General features: G+C 36.6%; 1 protein-coding gene across 2 annotated transcripts in view; it reads right to left on the bottom strand.

Moving 5' to 3' along the window:
• The window catches only part of CSTPP1 (centriolar satellite-associated tubulin polyglutamylase complex regulator 1), a 170,646-nt gene that overhangs the window by 106,964 nt on the left and 42,489 nt on the right, over positions 1-21,193 (bottom strand). The window lies entirely within an intron of this gene.

The raw sequence follows: 21,193 nt of genomic DNA, 5'->3' as shown, positions 1-21,193 counted from the left end.
CGATCAATCAAAGTATGCACCTAAACTATTGACACAGTTTTGTCATCTCAGTGGTAGCTTGTTTATGCCAGCAGTGAAGAAGCTTGGAGAGTGAGTAGTGATGAAAACGTGAAAGGCATTATCCATAGTTTGTTAAGAATTAAATATTTTTCCTTTCAAGAAGTGGTCCAAAGCCTGGAAGAAGTGGTAGTTAGTAGGTGCAAGGTCTGGTGAATACGGTGGATGACAGAGAGTTTCCAAGTCCAGCTTCTGTAGTTTGAGCAGTGTTTGTGTGACATGTAGTCGAGCGTTGTCTTGCAAGAAGATTGGCCTGTCTCTGTTGACCAATCCTCAGCTGCTTAATCACAAGCATCCTCATCGTTTTGTCCAATTGGTTGCAGTAGACACCCGCTGTAATCGATTGACCATATTTCATGAAGCTGTAGTGGATAATAGCATAATAGCAGCACTGTACCACCAAACAGATACCATTAGTCTTTTTTTGATGAGTATTCAGTTTTGGACTGTGTTTCAGCACTTCATCTTTACCCAACCATTGTGCCAAAGGCTTGTGATTGTCAAAAAGAATCCATTCTTCATCACATGTAACAATAGTATAGAAATGGTTCGCCTGGGCCGGGCGCAGTGGCTCACGCCTGTAATCCTAGCACTCTGGGAGGCCGAGGTGGGCAGATCGTTTGAGCTCAGGAGTTCGAGACCAGCCTGAGCAAGAGCGAGACCCCACCTCTACTAAAAATAGAAAGAAATTATATGGACAGCTAAAAATATATATAGAAAAAATTAGCCGGGCATGGTGGCGCATGCCTGTAGTCCCAGCTACTCGGGAGGCTGAGACAGGAGGATCGCTTGGGCTCAGGAGTTTGAGGTTGCTGTGAGCTAGGCTGATGCCACGGCACTCACTCTAGCCTGGGCAACAGAGTGAGACTCTGTCTCAAAAAAAAAAAAAAAGAAATGGTTCGCCTGTATGTTGTCACAGCAAAGAAAGACAAGCTTCAAGATGATTTCTCTTCTGAGGCTCATTTAATTCATGCAATACCCATCTATCCAGCTTCTTTAATTTGCCAATTTGTTTCAAATGGTCCAATATTGTTGGAATAGTAATGTCAAACCTTGCTGCTAATTCACGCATAGGTTGAGATGGATTTGCTTCCACTACAGGTTTCAGCACATCATTATCCACCTTGGTCTCAGGTCACCTGCATGGCTCATTTTCAAGATTAAAATCACCACAACGGAACTTCTCAAACCATCATTGTAGTATGTGTTCATTAGCCACATCCTTCCCAAACACTTTGTTGAGCTTTCAAGCTGTGTGCACTGCATTGGTTTCATGACAGAACTCATATTTGAAAGTAACATGAATTTTTGACTTACCAATTTGGTTTCACAAAAATTGCTCTAAAAAAAAATAGAAAGATAATCACAAGCCAAAATGTGCATTTGAAAGACTGAAGATGTACCTTCACAATAAAAATAAAACAAGAATTGTCAAAGTGAAATGTTAGAGATATCAACCATCAAACTTAGTACTTAAGGAAATTGGACATTTCATACTTAATAACCGAAATATATTCCTCCTCATATACAGAGAAGTAACCACAGATTAACACAGATATTTACCTATTACCCCAAACACTGCCCATTAGAGGATGATGATTTTGAGGATCTTCAATCCACAAGAGAATTTCCAATCATTGTTTTAGCTGTCTCTAAGATCCTGTATGTTATAAAACAAGGAATGATTTAAGAGTAATTCAAGATATTTAAATGTATTAATCTAGTTGTTTATGACTAAATTCTGAATTCCCAAATTCCTGAGCCAAATATCAGATAGATATTTTTCTTTCCTCCACCACCTCTTGCCAATTGCCAAATGAACAACTGTCCAGTTTGCATCTACTGCAATAAATGGGCTAGCTTGATGGAATTTATAACTACAGAAAACACACAAGAGATATTCAACACTTGCTTGTTCCATTAAGTGGTCAACAGGGCATAAAACTGATCTTTAGCAAATTAAAGAGTTTAACTGATTAAAGAGAGGATTTGGATTCCTAAGAAAAAAATAAACAGGTTTTGCTTATATCACCAAGTTTACGAATCTCAAATATATTTTTTAAAAAATTAATAGAGATTATTATTTCCATAAAATATTGTATTTCTAAATTACTCTCCAGTATGTCAACTTTATTTCATTTCAAATGGGATCTGGGATCATCATGTAGGAAGGGAGGAATAAGCAATGGAGAAGAAAGGTATTAAACATCATGCTCATTCCCCAATTCATGCCCTGGCATATGGTGACCATACTTTCAGAAGTCCAAATTGGGACATGTAGCCTAAAAAAGTTTTATTTCGTGCATGCGACACTTCCAGGTGTGAGAAACAGCAAAAAGATTTTACTTATATGGTTGGGTATATTTGAATGTTATAGTAATAACCTTAAAATATATACAGCTTATGTAATCTGAAAAATAAAATCCATTATACAGAATGGCATGTGTAGTATACCATTTACAGGCATACCTCATTTTATTGCACTTCACTTTATTGCGCTTCATAGCTATTGCATTTTTTTACAAATTGAAGGTTTGTAGCAACCCTGTATTTAGCAAGTATATTAGTGCCATTTTTCCAATAGCATGTGCTAACTTCATGTCTCTGTGTCATATTTTTGGTAATTCTCACAATATTTCAAACTTTCTCATTATTACATCTGTTAAGGTGATCTGTGATCAATGATCTTTGATGTTACTATTATAATTGTTTTGGGTGCCACAAACTGTGCCCATATAAGATGGTGGACTTAATCGATAAAAGTTGTATGTGTTTTGACTGCTCCACCAACCAGCCATTCCCCCATCTCCCTCTCCTCAGGCCTCTCTATTTCCTGAAACACAACACTATTGAAATTAGGCCAATTAAAGACTCCATAAGGGCCTCTGAGTGTTCAAATGAAAGGAAGAGTTGCATGTCTCTCACTTTAAATCAAAAGCTAGAAATGATTAAGCTTAGCGAGGAGAGCATGTTGAAAGCAGAGATATGCTGAAGGCTGGGCCTCTTGAGCCAAACAAGTAGCCAAGTTGTGAATGCAAAGAAAAAGCTCTTGAAGGAAATTAAAAGTGTATTCCAGTAAACACACAAATGATAAGAAAGTGAAACCACTTTATTGCAGATATAGAGAGAGCTTTAGTGGTCTGGATAAAAAAATCAAACCAGCCACAACATTCCCTTAAGCCAAAGCCTAATTCAGAGCAAGGCCAAACTCTCTAAAATTCTATAAAGGCTGAGAGAGGTGAAGATGCCACAGAAGAAAAACGTGAAGCTAGTGAAGGCTGGTTCATGAGGTTTAAGAAAGAAGCTGTTTCCATAACATAAAAGCACAAGGTGAAGTAGTAAGTGCTGATGTAGAAGCTGCAGCAAGTTACCCAGAAGATCTAAGATAGTTGATGAAGGTGGCTACGCTAAGCAACAGATTTTCAATTAGACAAAACAGTCTTCTATTGGAAGAAGATGTGATCTAGGACTTGATACCTAGGACTATAATAGCTAGAGAAAAGAAGTCCATGCCTGGCTTCAAAGCTTCAAAGAAGAGGTTCATTCTCTTGTTAGGGGCTAATGCAGCTGGTGACGTTAAGTTGAAGCCAATGTTCATTTGACACTCTGAAAATCCCAGGGCCTTTAAGAATGATGCTAAATCTATCTGCCTGTGCTCTAGAAATGGAACAACAAAGGCAGGATGACAGCACATCTGTTTATAGCATGGGTTACTGAATATTTTAAGCCCAGTATTGAGACCTACTCCTCAGGGGGAAAAAAAGATTCCTGTCAAAATATTACTGCTCATTGAGAACACCCCTGGTCACCCAAGAATTCCGATGGAGATGTACAAGTAGATTCGTGTTGTTTTCATGCTTGCTAACATATCAACCATTCTTCAGCCTATGGACCAAGGAGTATTTAATAATTTCAACTTTCAAGTCTTATTTATGAAATACATTTCATAAGGCTATAGCTGCCATAAGTAGGGGTTCCTGATGGATCTGGGCAAAGTAAATTGAAAATCTTCTGGTAAGGATTCACCATGCCATTAAAAACATTTGTGATTCCTGAGAGGAGGTCGAAATATAAACATTAACAGGAGTTTGGAAGAAGTTGATTCCAGCCTTCATGGATGACTTTGAGGCATTGAAGACTTCAGTGGATAAAATGACGCCACTGTACTTTAGCCCAGGCAAGAGAGTGATGCTAGAAGATTTTTGTTTTTGTTTTTTTAAATCAGGAATGGATGTTGGATTTTATCAAATGCTTTTCCTCCAACTATTCAGTTGACCATGGGTTTTTTTTTCTTTTTAAAATGATGCATTATGCTGATTTTTTCCCAGAATTTTTTAGTTTACACTGATTTTTAAGTGTTAAACCAACTGTGTATTTCTAGAATAAACCCCACATGGTCATGATATATCATCATTTTTATATATTGTTGGATTCAATTTACTAAAATTTTAAGAAGTTCTGTGACTATATCCATGAGGAATATGGGTCTGCAGTTTTCTTTCCTGGAAACGTCTGTGTCTTGTTTTGGTATTAGGTTAATGCTGGCCTCATAGATTGAGTTGAGAAGTACATCTTCTCTTTAATTTTCTGGAAGTATTTGCATAGAACTGGTATTCATTCTTCTTTAAATGTTTGGGAGAACTCACTAGTGAAGCCATCTGGGCCTGGAGTTTCTTTGTGAGATACTGTCAACTATAAATTTAGTTTCTTCAAGTTATATATTTCTTCTTGAGTGTCCTTGTTCATTTTATCTAAATTGCTAAACTTACTAGCATAAAATGGTGATAATATTTCCTTATTACCTTCTAATACCTATAGAATCTGTAATGATGTCATCTTTCTCTGGCAATTTATGTGTTCTCTATCTTTTTTTGAGATCAGTTTGGCTCACAATTTTTCAATTTTATTTATCTTCTCAAAGAATCAGCTTGGCTTCACTCATTTTCTCTATTGTTTTCCGTTTTCTTTTTCACTGATTTCCACTTTAATCTTTAGTATTTCCACCACTTCCCCTTTTTTTAATTGCTCTTCTTTTTTAAATTTCTCCACGTGGAAGCCAAGGTCATTGATTTGAGATGGTTCTTCTTTTCTAATTTCTTGTTATAAATTTCTCTTAAGTATTGCTTTAGCTGCATCTTACAAGTTTTGACACGTGTTTTCAATCAGCATGGTGGAACGTGCCTATAGTGCTAGTTACTTGGGAGGCTGAGGCAAGAGGATTGCTTGAGCCCAGGAGTTTGAGACCAGCCTGAGCATAGGAGTTTGAGGTTGCTATGAGCTATGTTGATGGCACTGTACTCTAGCCCAGGCAACACAGCCTGTCTCAAACAAAAGAAAACAAAACCACTATAGCAAAAAAAGAAGAAAGAGGACAGGAAATGCCAAGGATAAAGGTGAAACTCTGGAGACCCCTATGTGTAACAGGCATAGAGATAAAATATACAGATAAAGCAGAGCAGAGGATTCTAGGAGAGACTTCTTCAATAGATAAAACTGAGAGGGAATGAATATGAATTCATTAATACATACAAATATTAATGTACTTGCTTTAGTCAGAGTCCTAGCTGTTAACAGACAACACATTTAAAAAGGGTAATTGAGGAAAGTTTTTTTTTTTTTTTTTTTTGAGACAGAATCTTGCTCTGTCACCTGGGCTAGAATGCCCTGGTGTCAGCCTAGCTCACAGCAACCTCAAACTCCTGGGCTCAAGTGATCCTCCTGCCTCAGCCTCCCAAGTAGCTGGGATTACAGGTGTGCACCACCACACCCGGCTAATTTTTTCTATTTTTAGTAGTTCTGGGCTAATTTTCCATTTTTTTTTTTTTTAGTAGAGACTGGGTCCCACTCTTGCTCAGGCTGGTCTCAATCTCCTGGCCTCAAGCAATCCTCTTGCCTTGGCTTCCCAAAGTACTAGGATTACAGGAGTGAGCCACCACGCCAGGCCCACACTATTCTTGAAATGCAAGTCAATGATCATGAAATTATTTACAAGGCAAATAAAGTATAAATTCAAGCTTCTCCTTTTCTTTTTTCTCTTTCTTTCTCTCTTTAAAAACTATAGTTAATAATTTAGTGTACATTTCAAAATAACTGTAAGAGTGGATGTGGAATGTTCCCTATACAAAGAAATGATAAATGTTTGAGGTGATGGATATCCCAATTACCCTAATTTGACCATTACACTTCGTACGCCTGTGTCAGAGTACCACATGTACCCCATAAATACGTATAGCTATTATATATCCATAAAAATTACAAATAGAAAAATAGAGTCAAATAGACAATCAAGCAAACATAACATAGCTCTAAATATTTCTAAAAGTCAATTCTTGCTGAACCCAAATGATATTTTCTTTTCTTTCATTTTGGTGATACACAAAATATATATGTAAAGAATATCCAATAAGTCTTCTCCAAATGCCAGGATATTTATTAACATTAAATTGTTCAGAACAACATTTCAAATAATCTAAACTGCTTATGTTTTGTTATTTAAGTTTATTAATGCCACAGTGTTTAAAATTTACTAAAACATAATTGTTTTTTATAATTAAGAACATGAAAAATATAGGCAAAGACAAAGAAAAAATAAAAATAATCTCACCTCCCAGAAAAAACATGTCGTAACATCACTTTCCTCTTCCTCATCTTAATCAAGAATATACTTTTAAAGCACTACCTCTTTCTTTAAGCAAGTATCAAAAATAGCATTGGCAGTAGAAGGCCTCAGGTAGGACTTCTCTGATCACACTATCAAAAATAGCTTCCCCCAGGGCATGCTTGTAGCCCTGCCTTGGATGAGGCAAAGGCATTATATGTAACCAAAATGTTTGCACCCCCATAATATTCTGAAATTAAAAAAAAATAGCTTCCTATCCCTCAGTCACTCATTATCCCAATACCCTCCCTTATTTTCTTAATAGAACTTAAAACTATCTGAAATTACCTTACTAATTTATTTGTTTACTTATTACTTGTCTGGGATGCAGTAGCCTTCAATAAATACCACAGTATAGTCATATCAACTTTTATTACTGAAAAACTACCTAATCCATGTTACGATATGAGAAATTTAGAAATCTATGAGAATAATGCAGAAGAGAAAATGGGTTAGAAAACCTGCTAATTAGGGCATTAATAATGGAGAAGAAATAAGCTGAATGCAAAATGCAGTTAGATTCTTAAAAAGCCACATAAGATAAGCAAATCCACAGTTCTCAGAGAAAAAAATTAAGTGAGATAAAGATGAATAATGGTCTACATTTAAGTGTTTTTGCATCTGAGAGACTCTGTACTCAGTTTCTTCTTCATATCATTCTCGAGAAGTTCAATAGTAGAAGTATATCTTTGAAGTTGTGCCCATATCTAAAAATTCACGGCCTTCTGCGGTTGGGTTAAATTACAGGGGGTGCTAAAGGGAGAACAATCTCTATTGTCATCTACCCTACCTAGTCTCTTTTCAAAATTCAACATGGGCAAGTAAGAATTCAATACCTCTAAATTCCTAACTACTGCTCTGTGTATCCAAATTCTTCTCTTTTCTCCATTCATCTTTCAATCTATCAATGTCAGAGACTTCTCTGTAATTTCTACCATCTGGCATATTTCTCAGATTCAGAAGAAAAATGTAATAAAAAACATATTTTCAATGGATCATTCACAGGTTTTTTGACAAAAAATTTGACAGACTGATACAAATGTCTATTTCTGGAAAAATTGTGGCTGATAAATGTTTTGAATTCCTCCAATAGGCTTCAACTCCACTTCTCCCAATATTCAAAAATTAGTTCTAATATGTTCATTATTCCTTTATCTCAAATATTTCAAATAATATATTAGGAAGTATTTGGGAGGAATTTTAGCAGCACTTAAGCAACTATTGAATAGGCAGAATCTCATCCAGGGAAATTGATTAGATGCCCTTTCAAGGAAACTTCTGATATCTGGTAATATATCTTCTCTGTTGACGATTTCCAAGATTTTCCTAGGAATCTCACTGTTACTTGAGACAAAAAATTTACGAGGGATAGTGTTAAGCAGCAAACAAAATCTAAATATTACTTGTGAATAACACTTCAATCACCCCTTTTCCTTTTCCCCTACAAAGTAAAAGTTACTACCACATAAAGTTTATGAAAATTCAGTTTCTTATGGTAGTAACTAATATACTTCTAAATGACTTATGAATGTACCAAAAAATTTCATAATAGTAACAGTCAGGGTTCTTGGTTACAAGCAACAGAAACCAAATCTGGCTATCTTAAGCAAAAAGGGGTTTTACTGGAAGGGTATTAATGGCTCATAAAACCCACAGGTAGCTGAAAGACCAGACGTGGAAAACAGACAGGAATCAAGGGAACTTTGGAAGCAGAGCACCAGGAAACTAGGAAAGGTCTCACAACAACCATCTGATCCACAAGCTGTTACTGCAACTGACACATCTTTCCACTAAAGTCTCTTTTTGCTTAAGATGGCCAGAGTCAGTTTCTGTTGCTTTAGCCAAGAACCTTTACGGCTGCAGAATTTGTATAAAGTGAGATTCTTTTTTTTTTTTTTTTTTTTTTGAGACAGAGTCTCACTCTGTTGCCCAGGCTAGAGTGAGTGCCGTGGCGTCAGCCTAGCTCACAGCAACTTCAAACTCCTGAACTCAAGCGATCCTCCTGTCTCAGCCTCCCGAGTAGCTGGGACTACAGGCATGCGCCACCATGCCCGGCTAATTTTTTCTATATATATTTTTAGCTGTCCATATAATTTCTTTCTATTTTTAGTAGAGATGGGGTCTCGCTCTTGCTCAGGCTGGTCTCGAACTCCTGAGCTCAAACGATCCGCCCACCTCGGCCTCCCAGAGTGCTAGGATTACAGGCGTGAGCCACCGCGCCCGGCCTAAAGTGAGATTCTTTAAAGAAAAGGGGTCTCGCTCTTTTGAGGAATTTCATTTCTTGCCATGATCTCCACTTTCCTTTTTATGTTCATGTCACATCAAACTTAGGATCTGCTTTTTCATTTCCACTCTTTTCCCAGGCAGTCATCTCTTCCTGGAGTTCCATTCTCCCTTCTCTGATAATCATCTACATATTCTTCTAGGCCTAAGTTGAATGTCACTACTTTGTGACTCCTTTCCTGACTCTGTACAAATAATCACTTCTTCTATCAAAGTTTATTCACTAGTCCATGACTTCTAATGCTCTATTTTAATTGTATTTGTGTCTCTATAATTTTCACGTAACAGTGAATTCCTCGACTACCACATCTGGCACAGTAACTGGCATACAGTGGGTGCTTAACAAACAGTCACTGAATTTTAAAAATTACAAGGAAAATGCCAGGCAGTGAGTTTTTTAGAGTTTACAAGGTACTGTCTTTTACTTTGCCTTTCTTCTTATTTCAACATAATTGAGCCCTCCACAAACTGGCCCTATCCTAATTATATATTATTTTCTGTTTGTTGTTTAACTTGTATTAGTTCTCCATGAGTCAAGTTAGACTCATGGTCCCTTGCAGTGTATGATGTTTTCTACTTTTGCTAATATAATTATATTCCAATGGAATGAAAGTTCTAAAAGATTTTCTCTTCCAATAAAAGTAAACTAGGTAATTCAGACTAACCCTACTGACTAAGAAAAACTGGATAAATTATTAAAGGCATATGTCTGAAGTCATTAGAGAGCCACCAAGGTAAATGAAGAATGACAAGGCCAAGTTATAAGAGAATAAAACTCAGAAAGGTAAACCAATCATTTGGTGCCACTTTCCCCCATGTGCAGGAGTTCTAAATAGCAGGGTCCGTGGATTAAATTCAAGAGATCCACAAACTTGGATGGGAAAAATTTTACATCTTTATTTTTACTACTAGCCTCTAACTGAAATTTAACATTTCCTTCTCTTATGAATATAAACATTGTAGAATTAGCAGTACCTGTGACTGTGTCAATAATATTATTAGAAATCTCAGATATTTTCGTATCATATTACTGTTGTACCAGATATTTCACAATACCATTTATTCTCATCACCACTTCAAAAATAATGTATTATTATACCCACCGGTAGTTCCAGAGGCCTCTGCCAGTTCTGGAAGGTGGAACTGATAGTCTGAGAAGTTAATAATTTTGAATTAATGTTAAGTTCTTAAATTTTCAAGTGACTCAAGGCTTAGGGATTAAAAAAAAATTGGAGTTCAGGACCCACCCAGGTAGAGGAATGGGACTCTAGTAAACCCTTAAGGTTCTTTTGGCACCCTGAAGACCTACTCCTGAAAATCAGCCCTCCCTGATACTTCAAATAATTTCAATCACTAATGGGATTGAGGTAATCCAGGATTGCTAGTGCCCAGGCCATCTCCCAGAAGCAAATATAAATCCTCTCTGAAGAATGATAACATCATTCGAGCTCTCACATTGTTTCTGCAATTTTTCATATACAATGTATAGCACTCAACTAGAGGGAAAAAAAGAAGCATAACATAACATAAGACAATGGAGTAAAAAACAAAGAGAACAGATAACAGAAACAGATCCACAGGGAATCCAGATAATAAATTATGGACTTTGTAATAGCCATGCTTTACTACATTCAAGCAAATGAAAGACATGATTTAGCAAAGAAACAAACAAAAACTTAATGAAAATTCTTGAACTAAAAAATATAATGATTAGAATTAGGAACTTAGCAGATGGGTTTAACAGCAAATTAGACACACATGAAGAGAGAATTAATGAGCTGGAAAATAGATCAGAAGAACGTATGCAGAATAAAGCATAAAAGACAAAATGATGAAAAATGCAGGAAAGTGCATAAGAGACAGAGGATACCATGAAACGGTCTAATAATTGCAATCCCAACAGGAGTAAAGAGAGAGTAGAACAGAAGTAAATTTGAAGGCCTAATAATCGAGAATTTTTCCAAACTGATAAACATCAAGCTACAGGCTCAAGAAGCACCAAGAATACCAAATAGTTTAAATATAAAGAAAAGCAAACCTAGGCACATTATAGTAAAACTATGAAAAACCAGACTAAGGAGAAATATCCAGAAAGTAGCCAGAGATAAAAGACAGATTATTATCAAAGGAACAAGAATAAGACTGAGAGCTTTCTTCTCAATTGAATCAGCAGAAACCAGAAGACAATGGAAGGGAAAATAACTGCGAACCTAGAATTTATATCAGAAAAAATTGCCCTTCAAAAATGAAGGTGAAATTTAAATAAGACCTATAGATTAGTTAATAGTTTTGAATTAAGTTCCTGATTTTGACAATTATACTATGGTTAATTTTCTGTAACTATAGTTACAGAAAATGTTAACATTAGTGGAAGTTGGATGTAAGGGATATGAGACCTCTATATTATTTTTGCAACTTTTTTGTAAGTCCAAAATTATTATACACACATTTAATAAAGATGAAATAAAGACAATTTCAGAATGGAAGCTCCATTGGGGTTGGAATTTCTTGTCTGTTTTTTTCACTGCTCTATCCCTAATATCTAGAACATGGATTAAGGCATAGGCACCAAGTAAATATTTGTTGAATGAATGAATGAACATCAACAGTAACAGTAGCTACCATTTAGTCAACACTTACTATGTCTTAGGTGGAATACCAAACACTTTACATTCATTATCTCATTTAATCCTTCCAATGATTATATAACATGGAATTTCACATTTTATATATGAGTCAGTCTCCCTATTTTATACATGAGGTAAGCAACCTGCCCAAGATCAAATACCAGAATGTGGCAGGCCCTCAAACACAGATCTGACTCCAAAGTCCATGTTCTTAACTAATATGCTACAGTGCTTTCATGTCTCATAAAATGTCTCCTTTCTTTTTTGCTTCTCCAAATTCTATAAATACTTACCTTTCCAAATCAAGACAAACTCCTCTATGATGCCTAATTTAACTACTCTTATTTCACTATTAGCTATTATTTCTCCGCACCCTCAATTCTGAGCATACTAGCCCACATAACTTAATACCATTATATAAAGTCTTGTATTGCTCTATAAATGTTTGTTAATCAATAAGCATTATTGCTTCAACCAGATTACATTTCCTTACAAGAAAATGACCACATCCTATACTCCCTGTTGATAAAGAGCACATTTGAAGCTCTATAGCAATATTTAATGTTTTGGTAAATGAAGAAAAACATTGAGCTGGAAAAGTCTTGCAAGAAACAGTGTTCTTGGATGCTTTAGCAACCAGGCCTATATGTTTTAAGATCCTAAACATCAAATTTGACTCAGAAAAATACTATCTCAAAAAGGTGGTTTTTACATCAGATTTTCTATAGTTATCTCTTTTCCCTTATGGCAAGTTAGTGGATTTTCAGGGTAATTTGAACATGGCAGTACAGTTCTCTTGGTTAAACCCCCTTGAGAGGGCATATAGGATTGCATAGAAGGTAAAGTATGAGAGTGTGCACATGAACGATTATCTCCACACATGTAAACTGCAGCTTGTGTGGTGTAAATATACTCTCCCTGCCTGGAACTGCCTGTGTAACATTCTCTCTTTGGGCTCTGTGGTTTCTCAATACATTCCAACTGTTCAGAGGCTGGAGCTTGGCTCAGCAAGCACAGATAAACAGCTTCCTGGAGCAGGCTGCCAGTGTGGGGAGCAATGACCTCAGCAGAAAATGTCTGCTTTTCATTACCCTGAGCACATCACTGTACCGCTAGAGCTAAGAGTAGGAACAATACAAGTTGGATAGTCTTGACTGACTCAGGTCTCCCATTACACCTTGAGTTTTTAAATCTTGGTAGCCAGAAGAAACGGTACAAGCGGGAAGTAAGAAAATGGTGTATGTGAACAAAAAAAAAGATAGAAAAACTTTCTTCGGCTATTCTTGAATGAACTCAATGATGAGTAAAGTGGCTAACACTAAATGGCTAATAGTCATGCAGGAAATCATCAAATGTTTTAATCTCCAAAATTAAATACAAAATACAGGATAAGCAAGAAGTGTTACAGTAAACAAGGGAGACTAAAAAGTCCTCAAGACCTTCAATCCTGATGCCATTTAAAGAGAAAGAAGAGGAAGACCGTGAAGAGAGCCACAGAGATCCACAAAGTAAGAGAAATAAATAAAAATCCCCAAAAATTGGAGCTTAAGGGGAATGACACATAATGAAAAATATACAGCCAGACATTTTATGCATGTCATTTCATTTGATTTGCATAACCCTATAAGATAGGTATTGTCATCCCTAGCAATAATCTAGACCTGGAAAATTATAACAGAAGGACATTAACGAAGACATTTGTTGCTGATGTTATTTAATGACAAAGGAATAAATTCACATCTGCTTCTGTGGCCACCCAGGAAAGAGTTCTTTTCCCAAACTTCTCTCATCTCTCTGGTGCAGCCCCAGAACTCAGCAATCCTGGAACCAACATGTTCTAAAATAAATGTACATGTTCAAGTCATTTTCTGACAAGACAGTTTCTGCTGTGCTGGTCAGCACTCCATCTGATAGCTGAAGAAAGGATTCACATTTATGGCCTCAGACAGGAACTTGGTTGAATATGATTCCTCTTGAAGGATCCTGAGAAACAATTTGTTTTTTGGAGAAGCCATTGACTGTAAAAATGTACCTGCCATGGGGCTGGAAACTAAGAGACAGACAAACATTGCAGCAAATCGTAACAGTAGAGGGAAGCTTCGTTTGACTTTCATTTCACTTTTCTCAGGGAGGAAGAGCCTTTGTGTGACTGCCAAAATCCTAAGTGTCCTTCCTTCTTCCTCTCTATCCCCTCCACCCCCATGCCAGTTCATTAAAGACCTGGTTAAAGGTGCCAGATTGTGTCATTCTTTCCTGCTCTTGTGCCAGGCCTGGGCCACTAGCACCACAGATCTTCTAGAGTTATGAGCAAATTATGTAAGAAATTAAAAGCTCTGAAAATTTTAAATTGTTTTGTTGTTCATGAAGGAAAATTTCTTAACTTCCGATGACCTATTTTACTTTACTAATAGCACAAATGACATGTTAATTCAGATTTGTGTGTATCTCCTTGATTTCCAGAGAAGTACTCAGGGAATTATCAGAGTGGTGGTATGAGAAGGAATACCAGGGTCAGACCAACCAAAGATCCTTTGTATTATTTATAAATTAAAATAAATCAAGTTATTTCTCTAAGAGGAGATATTTCAGCATGAAGAAATATACCTATGTTTTATACTAGCTAGCTGCAAAAGCAGCTCTCATGAAAACAGAAATAATATCACTGGGTCTTGAGAATATTTCAGCCAAGGATGGAGTTCCTTCATTTCCTCTTAGTGAATGGTTTCACAAGCTAAGTTTCTCTTAACTTGTAGAAAGGAGGGGGTGGGGAAGTAAGGTCTTTCCTGACAGGGAGAATCTGGGCCCAATTATTACTTCTGTAACCTTTGACTCTGACTTCTAAATGAGTCAGGGGACCAGTGGGCTGTGAAATCGCTTCCTCAGTTACCAGGTCAAGTGCTGCTGGATGGTTTCCTGTAACCACAACATGAAGAAGGGAGTAAAGAAGAGAGATGGATTCTACAAAAATAGGCAGCTTCTTGTATCCTCAATGACCCTGGATTTTTAAGTTTCAAAATAGATTTTGGTGACTCTTGACTCACCACTATGGCTCCCCAGAGTGCTTTTGCTATAGTATACAGAAAAGAACCCAAAATCCTCTATAGATTTCACAAATGATGGCTTAACAGAAGTGCCTAGGCCAGTAACAGTAAGGATAGGATTGTTTTAACTGAAGGCAAAATCTATTCCGGGCAATTATCTGAGTCTGTGAGAATCCAGATGCTGACAATGAGAAATGGGTAATTTTCTGTTACAATGTGTCAAGTCCAGCTAAGAACTGAACTATGGAAAAAAGGCAGGGTGGTGGTGGTGCAGGGAGAAGTGTTACCCCTTTTGAAGAAGCCTATAATAGGATTAGTCACCATTACTTCACCAAATCGTATTTTGGCTCAATTTAACAACAACAAGTAGGGAAAAAACATGGAGCAGAAATGGCCCAGAGAGTCTCAAGTCCTTCTCTCATTCAAAACCTGGAAATTAGTGAAGTTCTGGTTTGCTCTGATGTGTTTCTCATTGCCCCAACTCTCTGTTCCTCCATTACCATGAACACAAGAAGAACCCAAAACAACATAACTTAAATGCTAGACAGTGAATAATCCTAAAAAAATCTGCCAACTTCAGAACTAAAAGTTTATGCCCTGATTGTTCTAGATTATGTAGGAAAGAGGTGAGTTATCTTTTCAGAGGGCTTAGAATACCTGTTTAAAAAGGAAGATACAGCCGGGCGTGGTGGCTCACGCCTGTAATCCTAGCACTCTGGGAGGCCGAGGTGGGCGGATCGTTTGAGCTCAGGAGTTCGAGACCAGCCTGAGCAAGAGCGAGACCCCATCTCTACTAAAAATAGAAAGAAATTATATGGACAGCTAAAAATATGTATAGAAAAAATTAGCCGGGCATGGTGGTGCATGCCTGTAGTCCCAGCTACTCGGGAGGCTGAGACAGGAGGATCCCCTGAGCTCAGGAGTTTGAGGTTGCTGTGAGCTAGGCTGACGCCACGGCACTCACTCTAGCCTGGGCAACAAAGCGAGACTCTGTCTCAAAAAAAAAAAAAAAAAAAAAGGAAGATACAATATACATTTTATAATCATGGTTTATTTACATTAGAGTTACATTTTAAGTGATTTAGGAATATGCACTACTGGAATCTACTTTTTTCCCTCTGAGAATGAATTAATAAAGTTCACATTCAATAGATTTATTCTAATCAAAACAATAAAAAAGATATTTGATGCAGATACCTTTTACTATAAGAGTATACAAAAAAGTTACGCAACTTCCCAACTGAAGTCTGATGATCATTATGTATCAGAATAAAATTATTAATGTTCCTTTTCTAAAAACCGATGAAGATTTCTATCTCCATATTTATACTATATATAAGACAAATAATTTTATGACTATTTTATTACTTTCACTTATTAAACATGAGGACATGAGGGGGGCCAACTACTTATGAACTGGTCCTAGGAACACTGTCTATTAAAGGTACTCCATTCTGAGTAGCAGCAAATAAAAGCAATCAAATTATCTTTTTTGGACACAGGAAGCTTAGATAACCAAGGTGGACAAAGAGGAGGTGAGTCACCCTCTGAACTAAGTTATTGGCTCTCTGATGGGATGAGCCCTCAAATGTCATCTCCTCCAAGAGGTCTTTTCTGGCCATCCTATATATTACATTTCCTTGGTTATTTTCTTGTTATTTATCTTATTACAGTTACCATCTGTATAACCTTGAGAATGTTACTTTTATGTGCCTGAATTTCCTAATGAGTAAAATGAGGATAATGCTAATACCCTATACCTCATAGTATCGTGAGGATTAAATGAGTTAATACATATTATATGTTTAGAACAGTGCCTAGCACATGGTAATTATTTAGTACCTATTAGCTATTCTCATCATCATCAATTTGCTTATTTATTGACTATCTCTCTCGTTAAAACAGTAGGTCCATGAGGTTAGGTACCTTATTTGTCTTGTTCACTGTTACATTCCCATTGCCCAGTACATATAGGTACAGAGTAGGTGCTCAAAAATGAATGAATGCTGCCCTATGTTCTCATGTATCCTTAAAATAAACCTCCATCAATAAAGGTAATCTGTGTACTTTTTTTCTTGCAACCAAAACAGTCATCATAAAAACTTCACCAAGAAACTAAAATCATCATTTAAAAAAACAAAAACAAGACACTTGATCATAAGAAAGAGCCCTCCTGGGCCTACTAACCAAGACCACAGAGTATTATTCTTTCCTATATTAGTATGGGGAGGTCAAGCTCCCTGATGTCACAGTGTAGTAACTATCAATTTAGCCTGTGAAGAATGGTTCCCAATTCTGATAGGAATTCTCAGATTTCAGCCTGTTTTTCTGTCATCATTATTTTCCAATGTCTTAAAAAGCCACATTTCTCATTTTATCTTTGCCACAAGAATCTGGTCACACTCTGCTGTGGTTTCTAAGTTACTGCTACACTAGCCTCCTTTTCTTGGATGTACTTCTTTAGCAGTCCTGACCTAGTGCTGACACTTGGTCTATTCTTAGAGTAACACCTCTAAATATTAATTCATTTTAACTTCCACTGGTTGAGGGACAAAATTCAGAGGTAGAGGTTACATATAACGTAAAAGAAAATCCCCTAGGATTTAGTATCCTTCTTTCATGAGTGTCCAGAGAAATATGATCTACAGAGCTCACAGTCTTGCAGACATACACACAGTATAGCTCAGCCACTTGGGTTTTACAGTTTATCCAGATTTGCTGAAACAATCATGGATTTGTTTGAAAACACCAACAACCAGGGGTAACAGCACACGTAGGAGGGCAAGCAGACCCAGAGAAGAAAATCAGCAGAGAAGCCTTCTGAAAACAATTTCAAAGAGTATTTTTATCATTGTTTAAAGGTAAATCACTCATCATTAAATGTGTGAAAATCTCAAGGTCTGAACTTGAGATGGAAGTGCAGAGTTAACGTATTTTTAAAAATCATGCTTTCTGCTATTTAGAGCCAACTCCAATTGTATCCCCAAAAAGGCCAATACTAAACATTTAAATGGCAATGAACTAAGTTGACCAGAGAAGGCTACGTTATAAACTTGTGGGGTATAGTTCATAAGGGAAAATTCAAGAAGTATAGAAATTATATCTAGAAGAGACCTTAAAATATCACCTGGTTAGTCTTCCAGCAACATTAGGCATTTAAGCGACTTGGAGGCAGTAGAAAACAGTAGCCTTTGTAACACTGCAGAGGAGGCTTGACTCCTGACTCTGTCACTTACTAGCTTGTGAACTTGAGGAAGCTATTTTAACCTTTCTGAGCCTCAATTTCCTCATCTATAAAATAGAGTTGATAATATAGTAATAATAGTACTTACCTCAAAGAACTGTAGTGGCTGAGAAAAAGTATGAGTTTAATAAAAACTGTCTTTTGTAATATATAATTATTATGCTATTGTTAGCACATAAGGCTTTATTAAACCCATTTCATAGACGAGGCAACTGAGGCCCAGATTTCAGAAATTTGCCCAAGGTTATAGAATGAAGACTTATAAGGAGCTCTTCTGCCTCCTAGGGTAGTGTTCTTTTCACTTCATTATGCTTCTCCTATAAATCAATATAAAACTGAGGCCTGAAAGAGAGGGATTTTCACTAGATAAATCAAATTCACGAAGTAAAATCAGGAGCTTCTATCATTCAGGTCTCCTTGCCTACCAAATACTATTTATACTACTTCCCATTCTATCATATATCCATACCTTTCAAGTCTTTTTACCAAAAAATCCAAAAAGTTTTTGGAGCTTTGATGCTGGTTTACTTTTCATTTCTCGAAATAACGTACCTCAGGCCAACCTGGTGTCTTATAGTTATAGAAGTGTCAGGTATGTGCAATTCACATACATTATGGAATTTTTAGTTTCCTGGGGACAAGAAATAGCTCACTTGGCAAGGAATAAGATTTCTATCAGCACTGTGGAAAATCTTAAGATTTACTTTCAACAGTGTATTGATAGATAAAAGCTACCTACAAGAGTACTACTCAGCCATAAAAAAGATGCATTAATACCTTTCACAACAATCTTGATGGAACTGGAGACCATTCTCTTAAGTGAAGTATAGCAAGAATGGAAAAACAAACACCACATGTACTCACTATTAAATTGGAACTAACGAATAAGCACACAAGTGGGAAGTAAAATTCAGTGGAAAGCAACCAGTGGGGAGGGGGTATGTGGGGGGAACTAAGCCAACCTAATGAGTACTATAAACACTATTTGGGTGATGGGTACACCTATAGCCAGGACTCAAGCATTACAAAAATAATCCATGTAACCTAAAACCTTTTTACCCTCTTAATATTTTGAAATTTAAAAAAAAGCTACCTACAATCAACAGCATTCTAAAATAGTCATAAGCCTTACTTATTGGTTCACTGGAGTTTAGTGTTGGTTACATAGACCACTGGGTTTCACTTTTGGAGTGCTAGATACTTGGTATATAGCTTCTTAAATGACAGAATATAGAGCTTTACCAAAAAGAATCAACAACAAAGAGAGGCTAAAATAAGAAAACAGTCCTTATTATAACAAGATCAATAATAAGAGTAGATAGTATGCAATAACTAGATTCAACAAATATTTACCTAACACCTATTACATGTAAAGTGTGATGTCAAGTGCTGAGAATACAAAGATGAAGAAGGAATGATGCTTCCCTCAAGGAACCAGTATAACAGAGAAAGGACTTAAAAAGGAGATTGCTGGGGATAAATTATTAATTAAAAAAGCCAAAGAGAAGCATTACCCCCATCCAAGTCATACTGCACTTAGCAAGAAGCCTCAAGAGTGCTGGTACAGATTAAATGGCCTGGAAACTCGATCCCTAGGCTTGTCAGTTCTATAAAAACAAGCAAGGCTTTTCAATCTCAGTCTTTATTCCCTGCCCACCTCATTTGCTTCAGCCCACACCATGAGAACAAGTAAGATTCCTTTTTCTTTCTTTTTTTTTTAGAGACAGGGTATTGCTCTGTCACCTGGGTTAGGTGAAGTGGTGCAATCATAGCGCACTGTAGCGTCAAACCTCTGGGCCCAAGTGGTCCTCCCACATCAGCCTCCCAAGTAGCTGAGACTATGGGCACACACCACCACACCTGCCTAATCTTTCTTTTTTTAAACTTTTTTGTAGAGACAGGATCTTGCTATGTTGCCCAGGCTGGTCTCAAACTCCTGGCCTCAATCAATCCTCCTGCCTCCCAAAGTGCTGGGACTACAGGCATGAGCCACTATACCTGGCCCCTTTTTCTACTTCGTCTTCCTTTAGAAGACTGGGAGAAAAGACCAGCTCTCCTCTCAGAAAACTTGTTTTTCCAAGGAACTTACAATGCCAGTCCATAAAAAAAATCTAGATTTTATTTATAAAAACTCTAGCTCAGCAAAAGAGGCAGGGAGAGTCAAGTATTCCCCTAACAGCAACCCAAGTTTAGGGATTAGAATAGCTGTCTGATCTCCAAGGAGCCTCTGGAGAATAGAAAGGAAAAAAAAATCTATGTTCAAGGAAGATGGACTTGAGTTCATAATTCATTTAAAGGGAAGCCAGTAAGAGGTTACTCTTCTTTTCTTAGAATGTTCCCAATAAACCAGAAAAAAAGGAAGGAGAATACAAGTGATTATATAAATATGTGATGGCATATTAGTAATAAGAATATGCTTTGTATTTCTTTAGCACATCCTTTTATGAAGATTAAGGTATTTTAAAGTGATTCTCTCATTCAGCCTAACATAGTTCTGTGATATTCCGAAAGTAGTAATTATTTTGACTTTTACACTCCCAAAGCATACTTTACAAAGAAGCATGACCCTTCAAAAATACAATCTATGAAAGATATCCTCCCTCTAGAAATACTCTTAAATCATTGAGTGATTGACACTACATTCTATAGAAAGAAAACTGCAAGGGAACATCATCCTAAACAATTCCATGAGGAAAGCCAGCCATTAAAAACACAAGCTAAAAAAAAAAAAAAAAAAAAAGATCTATCGTCTGCAAGCCCCAAGAATCCAGTATTATATTATGTTATAAATGCATTTTCTAAAGTAAGAATGTTTTTTTAAGGAATCTCAATCATAAGAATTTAAGCAAAGTAGGGTCTTCTGCTTTTTATTTTTTGGCTTTTGAGGTTATTATTTTTTTATTTAATATTAGCAACCTCCATTTCCATTTTCTGAGCATTCAGGTTAATTGTGATTTTAGAGTATGTATTTTTTGAGGTGTTCTATTGCTGAATAATAAACTACCCAAAACTTAAAAAAAAAAAAAACAAAAACAAAAAAACACACAGGCTAAAAGAACATCACCTAAAGGAAATCAGAATGAATATTCTGAATAAAGGAGAAAGTTAAAATTTTTAAGAGGTACCTAAAGAAACAGATCTGATAGATCAAACAAGTAGTTAAACTACTATAAACATGACCAGTCATGAGACATATCAGTGGACAAAACTAGCTGTGCCAAAGGCATGCTCCAAAACATTTTTAGGCAGCCCTCAACCAACCTACCAAAAATAAGCATTCACT

This window comes from Eulemur rufifrons, chromosome 6, assembly GCF_041146395.1.
Source record: "Eulemur rufifrons isolate Redbay chromosome 6, OSU_ERuf_1, whole genome shotgun sequence".
In the NCBI taxonomy this organism is placed as follows: Eukaryota; Metazoa; Chordata; class Mammalia; order Primates; family Lemuridae; genus Eulemur; species Eulemur rufifrons.
Note: the sequence above shows the minus strand (reverse complement) of the source record. Positions and strands in the feature narration are given on the sequence as shown.